The following is an 11,272-nucleotide window of genomic DNA, read 5'->3' on the forward strand; positions in this document are numbered from 1 at the left end:
TATCTCAAACAAGGCACTAGGGTTCGTGGATTAGGGTTTGGACAATGGAGGCTGTAAATGAGGTCAGGGGGTGTGGGTTAAAGATGCTTAAATAGGGTACAAAACCCGGATTTAGGTTTTCCCAAACCCAGACCAACTCGTCGAGTAGGTCCTTCCACCCGCGTCCTAATCTTGCTTCTACTCGTCGAGTTACCCTCTTGGACTCAACGAGTAGACCTTTTGACTTGGGGTTTTTCTTTCCTTAATTGGCCTTCTGGATTCCGGGTGTTATAGTTTTTCTAGGTTTTTCATTTCAAATTAAGTTCATCTTTTGTTTATGGGTTATAGGGGAAGAATACACACGGGAAGGAAAGAGAAATCAAAGAAAGGAAAAAGAAGAAATAGAAAATGAAAGAAAGGGATTGATTTCAATGTTTTGTTTATGGGTTAAAAGGGAGGTATGAATACACAGGGGAAGGGAAAAAGAAATCATAGAAAGGAGATATAGGCGATTAGAATGTAGATGGAGCAAGTGATAAAGGGTATTGGGAAAACGTCGATACCGATGATGAGGTTGAAGAACTAGTGGCGATGGAAAAGCTCGCCAATGTTGATCCTTTTTCTATTGGTAAAAGCAAGTTTAATTTCGATAAGAGAAATCCAAGAAAGGAAAGAAGAAACATAAATGAAAGAAAGGAGAAAGAAAAAATGGATTGATTTCAATGGCGAGTGCAAGCTTCAATTTCAACTTAACTTTCGAGGGGGGGGGGGGGGGAGAGAGAGAGAGAGAGAGAGAGAGAGAGAGAGAGAGAGAGAGAGAAAGCTGAGCCCCAAGTTTTATTATTCTTTTTATTACTAAAAAAAATATCAAATCATATATAAAGTGAAGCCACAACAACTTTAAGTGCTTATGTAACCTCGTATATTAGGCCGTAATGACCAAAAAAGCAGGTCGACATCAATTTTTCCCTTAAAGCGTAAGAAAATCACTTTAGGGACTGAAAGAATAAAACCGAAATACATAGTAGGGCCTTTGCGTCATTTTCCTTTTTTTTTTTTTTTTTTTTTTTTTTTTTTTTTTTTTTCTTTGCTTTTCTTTATCAACTGTTATGGCTTAAGGCCATTTTACTAATGAATATCATCAGTTTCTTGTGTTAAACTTTTATGGTGTTCGGATTATGGAGCGATTAAGATTGGTGAGTGTCATACCACATTCACCACACTACTGCAATGCCACGTCATGACCATATCACTTTCCACACACCCCACAAAATTGATGGGTGCCATACCACACCTTACCACACTTATATATATATATATATATATATATATATATATATATATATATATATATATATATATATATATATATATATTAAATTGAATGTAATTTAATAAAAATAAAATTAAGAAAAGGAAAATATTTCATTAATTTAAATAAAATGATTATAATGATAAAACGATAATTTAAATAAAACGACTACATAGATAATACGGTGACTACGATAAACGACTATAAAATACGACTATTTGTAATAGTTTTTCATGATATCTTCTCTAGCCCTCAAAACCATATCGAGCTCGTTGTTGGTGAAATGATCGATTGGTTTTGTTAAAAATTCCAAATCATATGTTTTTTGTTTCTCCTCATGAATTCTTTGCTTCTCCTCTCGCGCTTTCTTTTTCTCTTCCATCTTTTCTTTCTCAAAATTCAACCGATGATCGAAATTCAAATTATAAATTTCAAAACTAGATGCGACCTTTTGAATGTCAGAGCCACTTCCAACACCCAATGTATTTGATGAAGACCCTTTCTTTTTTGCTCTATCTCACCCTATCGGTTGAACTACTTCTTGAAGTTCGAGCTCATCCACACTGTTCAAATCAACCCCAAAATGCGCATCCGATGAAGTAGTGTAACTTCTCTCCGAAACTTTTATTCTTTTCTCACCACTTTCTTCTTCTTCCTTTTACTCTTTTATTTGCTTCGGGGATGTAGATTAAAATATCCAAACATCAATAAATTTGTAAGACTTTTTAATATCAACAAAATATATTTTAAGCGCCGTCTCAAAAATTTGATGATTGCTTTCCCCGTTTTTCTATTGAGTAAGCAAGTTCTTGTAAAAGCCTTTGAATTTAGTAACCAACTTGTTCATCTTTCGAAAATTGATACAACATTGGTGTTTTGTTCGGTATTCCCCATGACCCATGACACTAAGAAACCACTCCATAATGTGTCACCAAAAGTGGTCATCTGTTTGTGTATTTCCGGTTTCTGAATCCTCAGAAATGTCGACATGTGACTTAGTTAATACCATCTCTTCATCTGGTTGCCATTGTTGACCATGGGCTTTCTCTTTCACCACATCCTATGCTTTTCCTTTCCCATATTTTTTTTGCGTTTGAATGGATTAGCTTATGTTTTGCGAAAACGATGGGTTCGGGTTTGGTTACAGGTTCGGGATCTGGTTGTGTTTCTCGAACAAATTCAACATCCAAGATATATTCGAGAAGCGGGGAAAAACATTGAAACATGTTTGGGCTTAGAAGTTGCATTGGGTAATAGTAAACATGTTGGTGACGGGGTTGGGGTCAGGGCGAAACTATGGATGAATCAAGATGGGGTCGGTTTACCAATGTATCCAACGGTCGAACAGTTGGAAATGATTTTCCCCGAGCGGTAAATTTAGGATTGTTTGGATTCATTGTTTTTTGGAAAAATAGGTTTGAACACTAGTGGAATTGAGAGCGTTGTGTGTGATATATGTGTAAGGTATGATGTTAATTTATAGTTGAAATGTTAAAAAAAAGTTGAAAAAATGTCAGCTGTCAATGGTTAAATATATAAATGGTCGAAATTAAGGCGCGGTAAGACCACCTCCCGCGGTAAGAATCTCGAGCACGGTAAGGGGGGTCGGAGTTGTGTTCACCACACACTGTGGTGCCAAATCAGCTACCAAAGTGTGCAATTTGTGGTGCTTCGACTGGCCTAACAACCTTTAATACACCTCATTCTTTATTTTGCTCTCTCTATATCTCTTGTTATATAATAGTAGCCAAATTCACACTAGTTCAAACATATTAGAATTTACGATATATATATATATATATATATATATATATATATATATATATATATATATATATATATATATATATAGAGAGAGAGAGAGAGAGAGAGAGAGAGAGAGAGAGAGAGTTACGTTCGTATGTAGATGAATATGTATTATATGTCCGTATTTGGAATATGTTATTTTATAAAAATGACTAAAAAAATAAGTTTTTTTTTTGATAATGTGAATACATTCAACATCCCATAACTATTGTCATTATCATAGACATTCACACTAGCTAAATCGTTTATAATGGTAGAATGATTTTATTTTATTTTATTTTTTAATTTTATGAATCTCATGTTGTCTGTGACATCTCACATTTTGCAGAACCGATAGAAACTTTTATTTATGCTTTAATATATGAGATGCGGAAATTCCAAATTATATAAAACATATTGAGAGAAGAGAAGTTATTTCGTCATATGAAATTTCGAGGATGTAATCGTTCATATCGAAACATACATTACAACATAAATATATAAAAGGTTTTGAAATACTATAACATACTCATCTCTTATTTCATTCGACATCCTAACTAAGCTTCAACAGCTTATATCCGCTACTTGTGATGTACACAAAATGAGTGGATCATGTTTGAGAAACTTGGTAAAATGCATACATATTTCAAAATCATACTAATTTAATGATAATAATTCATAATATCATTCCTACAAACAATCTTGATAGATAATATAGGTATATATAAAATCTGATATATAAATATTCTTAAGACATTCTACACAGCTCAACAGATTCTCATGAATCCTAAGTCAATGATTATCTGGAGGAATCACCCTACCTGATAAATCGTTTAAGTATCTACCTAGCCCATAAAATCTGTCACACCCCAAAACCAAGAACGGCGGAAACGTTCCGGGATGGAGGACGTCATGTGAAGTATCATAACAGTGTAAAGTAGTAAATAAGCAACAACATCATCCATGGCATTAAAAGTAAAGTTTTAATACATGTGTGTTCTTTCATTGTAATAAGACACCAAAATATGTAATCAAATAAAAGTTGAGTCTTGTCTGTGCTCCGTCTTCTCAAAACCTGGCCATCGTACCTGTCTACTGGTGTCCTGAGAATACAAGTTACTTTGAAAGCGAGTATCAGCGTAAAGCTGGTGAATTCATAAGTATTAATGTGTCTTTGCCTTGTTTTGGAAAGCTGTTATGAATGCCCTGTAAATCTTTAAATGAAACAGTTGATATAAGTATGAAAACGCTAGAAAATCCCATATTTCCTACTAGTATGAAATGTAGTCTTCTACCAAGACCCGAATGTTTTGCTATAACAATGATAGTTTTTCCTTCTTTTTGACTATTACTATCAGTTCTTAGTCTAACTCATCGTTTACGTAAATGTATCACGAAATAAAGTAATAGGAAAAATATAATCATGTAAGTGTTATCCTTTTGTATTAGGATTAACACGACATCGCAACTAGCGATATGTATAACCTTTGAACATCCGTAGATTGTTCAATTTTCCTCTGTAGCTACAGTAGGTTTAAGGAATGGTTAATCCCGTAAAGGTACTCCTAATATAAGTATTAACTATAGGCATCCGTAGACGGTCATTTACCTCTATAGCAAACAGTAGGCTAAAGGAATGGTTAGTCCCGTAAAGGTACCCCTAATATAAGTAATAACCGTAGGCATCCGTAGATGTTCATCTACCACTGTTGCTAACAGGTGGGTTCCGGAATGGTTAGTCTCGTCTAGACATCCCGTTGAACTGGGATGGGTAGGACAATTTACACATAATGTACTAGTAAATCATCCTAGTGAATCTAGGTACAAGTATCCATGTAAGTGTATACAGGTAAATGTATTTATGTAAAGGTATTCATGTAAGGTATTCATGTAAGCGTATCTATGTAGACGTATTCATGTAACATGTAATGTATAGTATAGACTCATGAATGAACTGACTTTGGTGTAATTCCTTGTAATAGGAATAATGTTTTTGTCTCCTAACTATCCCTATAATAGTTAACTGGAAGGTAATTGATTGTCCAAGCAGGTTTATACACCCTTGCTACACAAGAGTGTGGGAAAACTGAATGAAGGATGAAAACTATAATATCAATACATATATAAGAACATAAGTATATAGATATAGTTTTGTTCAAGAAGGTAAAAGAAATGGTTTTGTACGACATCTAAGAGTTTTGAACAATAAATAACAATGACTTGATGTCATTTTAATAAACATTTCAAACGTAATACTTTTGATAACATGGTATTTTTAAGATAGAAAACCATTTCATACATCACATTTTGAAGCATGTGAAATCAGTTGGATGAAAACACAGTTATAAATACCTATGATTGATTTAATAACATGTTGTTTTCTACTTATATTCCCCCATTAAAGCATTTAAAATTATTTAAAGCATTGATTAAGGGGTATGAACTCACTTGTTGTGAGTGGTTCTAACGGGTATGCGTGTAGGGATGAGAAGTTCCACGAATGAAGTCCCGAGACACAATAAGTCCTAAATGACATATAAGGACACATATTGACATGAATATAGTGTTTATAACATCTATATGAAAGGAAACACCTTCCGGGACTAGGAAACACCTTGACCAAGTGTTGGAATCACATGTGATTCAACATAGGAAGGTATAAAGGCACACACATGAGTTTACTATCATGGGTTTATGGCCGTAAACTCATGGCTACTCATGTGTGAATGCTTGGCTGAAGGCTAGGGAATTATTTAGGGACCTTAGCTCTATCCTAGGATGAAGAAAAACCACTTTCTTTGGAGTTTTTAAGGAGTTCACGGCCCTAATGAGTTTACTACCATAAACTCATGGCCATTTATGTTTATGAGGGTCCTAAAGGTCATAACGAATCATCCTAAATTCAAGCCTAAGCCTTAGGAAGTGTTTGTGGCATCAAAACACCCCTAACTTGTGTTTACGGCCCATGAACCATTTGGTCATGTGTTTGCGGCCGTAAACACCTATGGGTGTTGGTATTTTGATTGTTTTGGGTCCTAGACACATCAAGGTAAAGTGCTATGCTAGTCTCTTGGCTTAATGAAGGCATTTAGGGCATTTTGGCACCTTAAAATGGAGTTCATGGCCCAAGAACATCCTTGGCCGTGAACTCACTTTTAGCCCTTGATTCTTAATGTTTTTGATGTCTAAACAAGCCATGGGTAGTCTCTAGGTTCAGTTCCAAGGTTTGGAGGGACATTGGGCAGACTTTGGCCCTAAATTTAGTGTTCACGGTCCAAGAAGATCTTGGGCCGTGAACACCATTTCCTTGGTGTTTTGATATGATTTTGATGTTATTATGCACATAAGAAGCTCTATAATATGACTAGATGAAAGTACTTACGTTTTGGAACGAAAGTCCGAAGATCCTTGAGAGAGAATTCGGCTTTTCTCTAGTTGGAAATGTAACTAATGAATAAATATGGCTCAGAATCCTATATATAGTCCTGGGATTTTTGGCAGGAAATATTTTATTCACGCAATGAACTCTAATATCATAGAGTTTTGGAATAACAGAGTTGCACAAAACCCTAGTGCATCTACTCTCCTGATATCTCCTTAAGTGTAAACCTGAAATACTCAAACTTATACCCAAAAGTCTGGAAATTCACTGTAACTGTTCTAATCTTCTACTGACTTGATATGGTTTGTACAAAATGGAAATCTCGGGTTGTCACAAAATGAGTGGGCCAAGTTTAGGAATGTAACATCCCATTTTCATAACAAAAAATTTTCATTTTTATTAAGATAAAAATTCCTAATTTATTAATCCATTAATTAAGAAAACCATTTATTCCGAATTACATTTATTAAAAATCAGAGTATTATAGAAACGCGGACTCTTCAATGTTCCTGATGAGTGTGTACAGTCCCGCCTTCGCTTTCCAGCAATAACCGATGATACCTGAAACCATAAATAACCAGGTAAGCATAAAGCTTAATAAGTTTTCCCTAAAATACCACCATATAAACATATCACACATATAATCAAAAATGTTGGTTCCAATCAACCATCGGGTTGGAATACCCTAGGCCCAATCAACCTCTAGGTCAAGTCATCCTCAGGATGGAATACCCCGGGTTGGAATGCCAATATACAACAGGTCCAATCAACCATCGGGATGGAATACCTAGGGTTTGTTGGCCTACCGCCTCAGCCCTACCGCTCATCCCGAGCCTTCGTGCGTACGACTTATAGCTGACCGCACCGGGTATCTTGGCTTACCGCACAAATCAGGACCGCCTCAACCCAACCAACACAATATGTCAACATATAAACAATCAGGATCAAGTAGGAACATAATACATGCAAACAACAATAACACAACTCATTGCTACCTACTAATCCTCTCACAACGTACAATCCCACTACCTGCTAAACCCCATAGAATGCATAACCATTAGTGACCAAAGATGAGATAGCCACCTGAATAGATGGTCCTACTCTAGAGCCACAGCCAAACAAGGAACATGCAAGAGAGCTTAGATCAAGAGTCCTCAGTTTATCCTACATGATCATATACAGTCCCTAGGGCATCCCTCTACTAGCAAATAACCAAAACTAGTGGGCCAACATTGGTGCCTTCGCCCCACGGGTACAGTTAGGCGAAACTCACGTCGATATGCGTGTAGATAACCATTGTAGCAATAAAGGACTCTAGCAGCTTCAACTCACTTCCAAACACCTATAGGAAGATACTTGAGTCAATACTCGATCACAGGTCATAGTCACTTGCAATAGTAGCCACCTCACATGAAATGACGATTAGGGTTTCATATAAAATGACAATTAGGGTTAAGTAAGAACACTTAGCCCATTAAGGACTTAATCATTTAAGGTTATGGATGATTAAAGTTTGATTCATTCATTCTCGTGTGAAATAATAACCCAATCAATAGTCCAAATACATGCCCGATCATTGACCAAAATAGAGCTTCTCGATTCTAGGGTTTTTCACCTAAAATGATAACTAGGTTAAGTGTTCCACACTTGAACTTTTAAGGGCTTAATCTATTATGCCCAATACTACATTAAGTTAATTGTAGGCTAATTATAAGCATTATTTTAAGTTTAGTTAATAGTTTTAACGTAGGTCCAGACCAACTCCAAAATTTGGATTTTCTTGATATTAGGGTTTTCTAAACCCTAATTAGGTTCCAAATCCTTAAGTTAAATGATTAAATAATTAAATAAATATATAATTAATAAATTGGGCACCACCCACTGCCACCTTGGGCAGTGGTGGTCGGTGGCGGTCCATGGTGGCAGGAGGCAGCAACCACCCGCACATGGCGGCGGTTTGAGTAATAATTCCAACAATCTAACACGCATACAAATTCCTACAACACGCACACACACACACTAGCACAAAAAAGAATAAGAAAAAGCCTAATACAACCACCAAAAATGACGGTCGGCAGTGATAGGAATGACAGCCTTCACCTCACGGTGGTGGTGGTGGGTTTCCTTCGGTTTCTGGTCAAGCAAAACCCAAAATACCATTCAACAGAAATAAACACACCGACAAACATAACTCCATTTTACACACATATCCACCACCACACAACGACTGGTGGTGGTAGAAAAGGAACAAATGGCGAAAGCCACCATGGTTGGCGGCCATGGTGGTTCTCTTCGACTTCCGGCAAATCAAAGTGTCACACCCCAAAACTGAGAACGGTGGAAATGTTCTGGGGCGGAGGACGTCATGTATAGTATCACAACAATGCAAAGTAGTAAACAAGCAACAACATCATCCATTGCATTAATAGTATAATTTTAATTACAAGTGTGTTCTTTCACAAAACCTGGTTGTCGTACTTGTCTATTTGTGACCTGAGAATACAGTTATTTTGAAAGCGAGTATCAGCAATAAAGCTGGTGAATTCATAAGTAATTATGTGTCTTTGATTTGTAAAACTGTAAGGGAAAGACTTGTAAATGTTTGTAGAAAAGTTTGTATCCATGTAAATGTTTGTAAGAAATTGTAAACGTTTGAAAACCCTAGAAAATCTCATATTTCATACTAGTATAAAAAGTAGTCTTCTACCAAGACCCAACTGTTTTGAAAGTATGCATCACTGTAAATGTGACAGTTTTTCCATGTATAACTATTATTATAAAACCATAGTCTACCTCATCGTTTTATGTGAATGAGTCACAAATTAAAGGTAATAAGGAAAATAATATAATTATTTAAATCGTATCCTTTTGTATTTCTCGTTTGTAAAGTGTAAATACTGTAGTGTTGTATAATGTGACTACTATTGTATTAATTGCCTTAAATTGAGTATTAAGGTATAATGTGATGGCTAGATCCCATACTAAACGCTCTCCCTAAAAGATTATGGGAACCAAACGCGAGCCCTCTAATGATTGAAAGCCGTGAACATCCACATTATGATTTTATGATCATGTATACCCAATATAACTATTACCTTTTGTTTAGAACAATGCGTTAGTGATTCATTGGTATAGTTAGATCTTGTACTTGTTCCATGCTATAACATCTTATTATGGTTGTTCGGTTATTGTGTATTGTATCTCTTCATATAGTATGTGTTGTATTATTATAGACTCATGAATGAACTGACTCTTGTGTGATTCCTTGTACTTGGAATAGTAAGTAGTATCTCCTAACTATACCTATTATAGTTACTAGTAATGTACGTGTATAACCGAAAGTATGCCTTTGCTACCCAAAGGTACTGAACTGAATGATGGAACTTTTATGTCTATATATGTATACATAATATATAACTAATATTTAGACGACATTCGGACGAATAACCGATGCCCTAAGGCCACATCTCAACGAGGAAAAAGAAATAAAGTGAGCTAGCCGTCCTAAGTCCTTTAAACATTACTTATATAACTATACATATATGGGCATGCATTTGACAATATAAAAGTATAAATGAAGTTTTGTAAAACCTTTGAAAAGTTTAATAACGAAGAAATGATGACTTGATGCTAGTTTATAAAACGATTTGAAAGTAGTTTGTTTGATAAGACAGTTTTAAGTATAAGAAAACCTTTGTTTGAAACACAATTGTAATAGAGTTTGAAAGTAAACATACAGTATGTTAGACAGTTTGATAAAGAGTTTTAACATGTAAAAACGTTTGAGAAAGTCATTTGAAGTAATCTGTTTTGTAAAACAGCTAAAAGTGTAGTAAATCCATTTGTATGCTAGTTATTAATCACATGTGATTGATATAATAACTCGCATGATTCAACTTGTATCCCCCCATAAAAGCATTTATAAACATTTAAAAACATTTAAAAGGTTAATTAAGGGGTATGAACTCACTTGCAGTGAGTGGATCGTATGGAAGTGTCGGACAAGTGCTTGGTGTCAAGTGAAGACTTAAACACACACAATGATCCTAATAACATATAAAGACATATGTATATATATACAATTAGTGATTATAACACTAATTAGACAAGTAAAAACATTTTAAGGCGTGGAAAACACTTTAGTCAAAGTGTTAGGAGGCCATTGGGTTGCAACAAAGGATTGCAAGGCATTGTATTTGATTTTATGGTCTATGGACCATACTTAATGGAGTTTACGGCCCAGGGGAGTTTACTCCTAGCCACAAAATCTCTAATTGGTCTCCATTTGAGGCTTAAATGTAAGGTGTCTTAAGTGGTTAAGTGTTCCAAGGCTTAAACAAGAGGCTAGGTGAGTTTAAGGTCCAAAAATGACCTTAACTTGTGTTTACGGCCTGGGGACCACTTCCCCATGAGTTTACGGCCGTAAACTCATGGTGTGAAGTACCAAATCGATGTTTGAAGTCCCTAGTTCATTGATGTATGGTTCTAGGCTAAGTTCTGGGTATAAGGAAGAAGAATAGGGCATCATTGCAGCCTTATAGGGAGTTTACGACCTCGGGAGATCCTTGGCCGTAAACTCTCATTCATCCTTTGATTCTTGTTGTTTCTAAGCTCTAAACATGTTAACCTAGTGTACAACGAGTTAGAAGAAGATTAATTACGATCTAGGAGCTTGAATGGTTGGTTTTGGCCAAGACCACTAGTGTGTGTTCTTGGTGAAACTAAGAACACTTGAAGATCAACACAACTGGAATGATTTCACGGATGGAATCATGTAAGATCACTAGATTAAGTAAGATATCAACTAGTTAGGG

Source organism: Lactuca serriola, chromosome 2 (genome assembly GCF_051521515.1).
Source record: "Lactuca serriola cultivar US96UC23 chromosome 2, Lser_US96UC23_V15, whole genome shotgun sequence".
NCBI classification, from domain to species: Eukaryota; Viridiplantae; Streptophyta; class Magnoliopsida; order Asterales; family Asteraceae; genus Lactuca; species Lactuca serriola.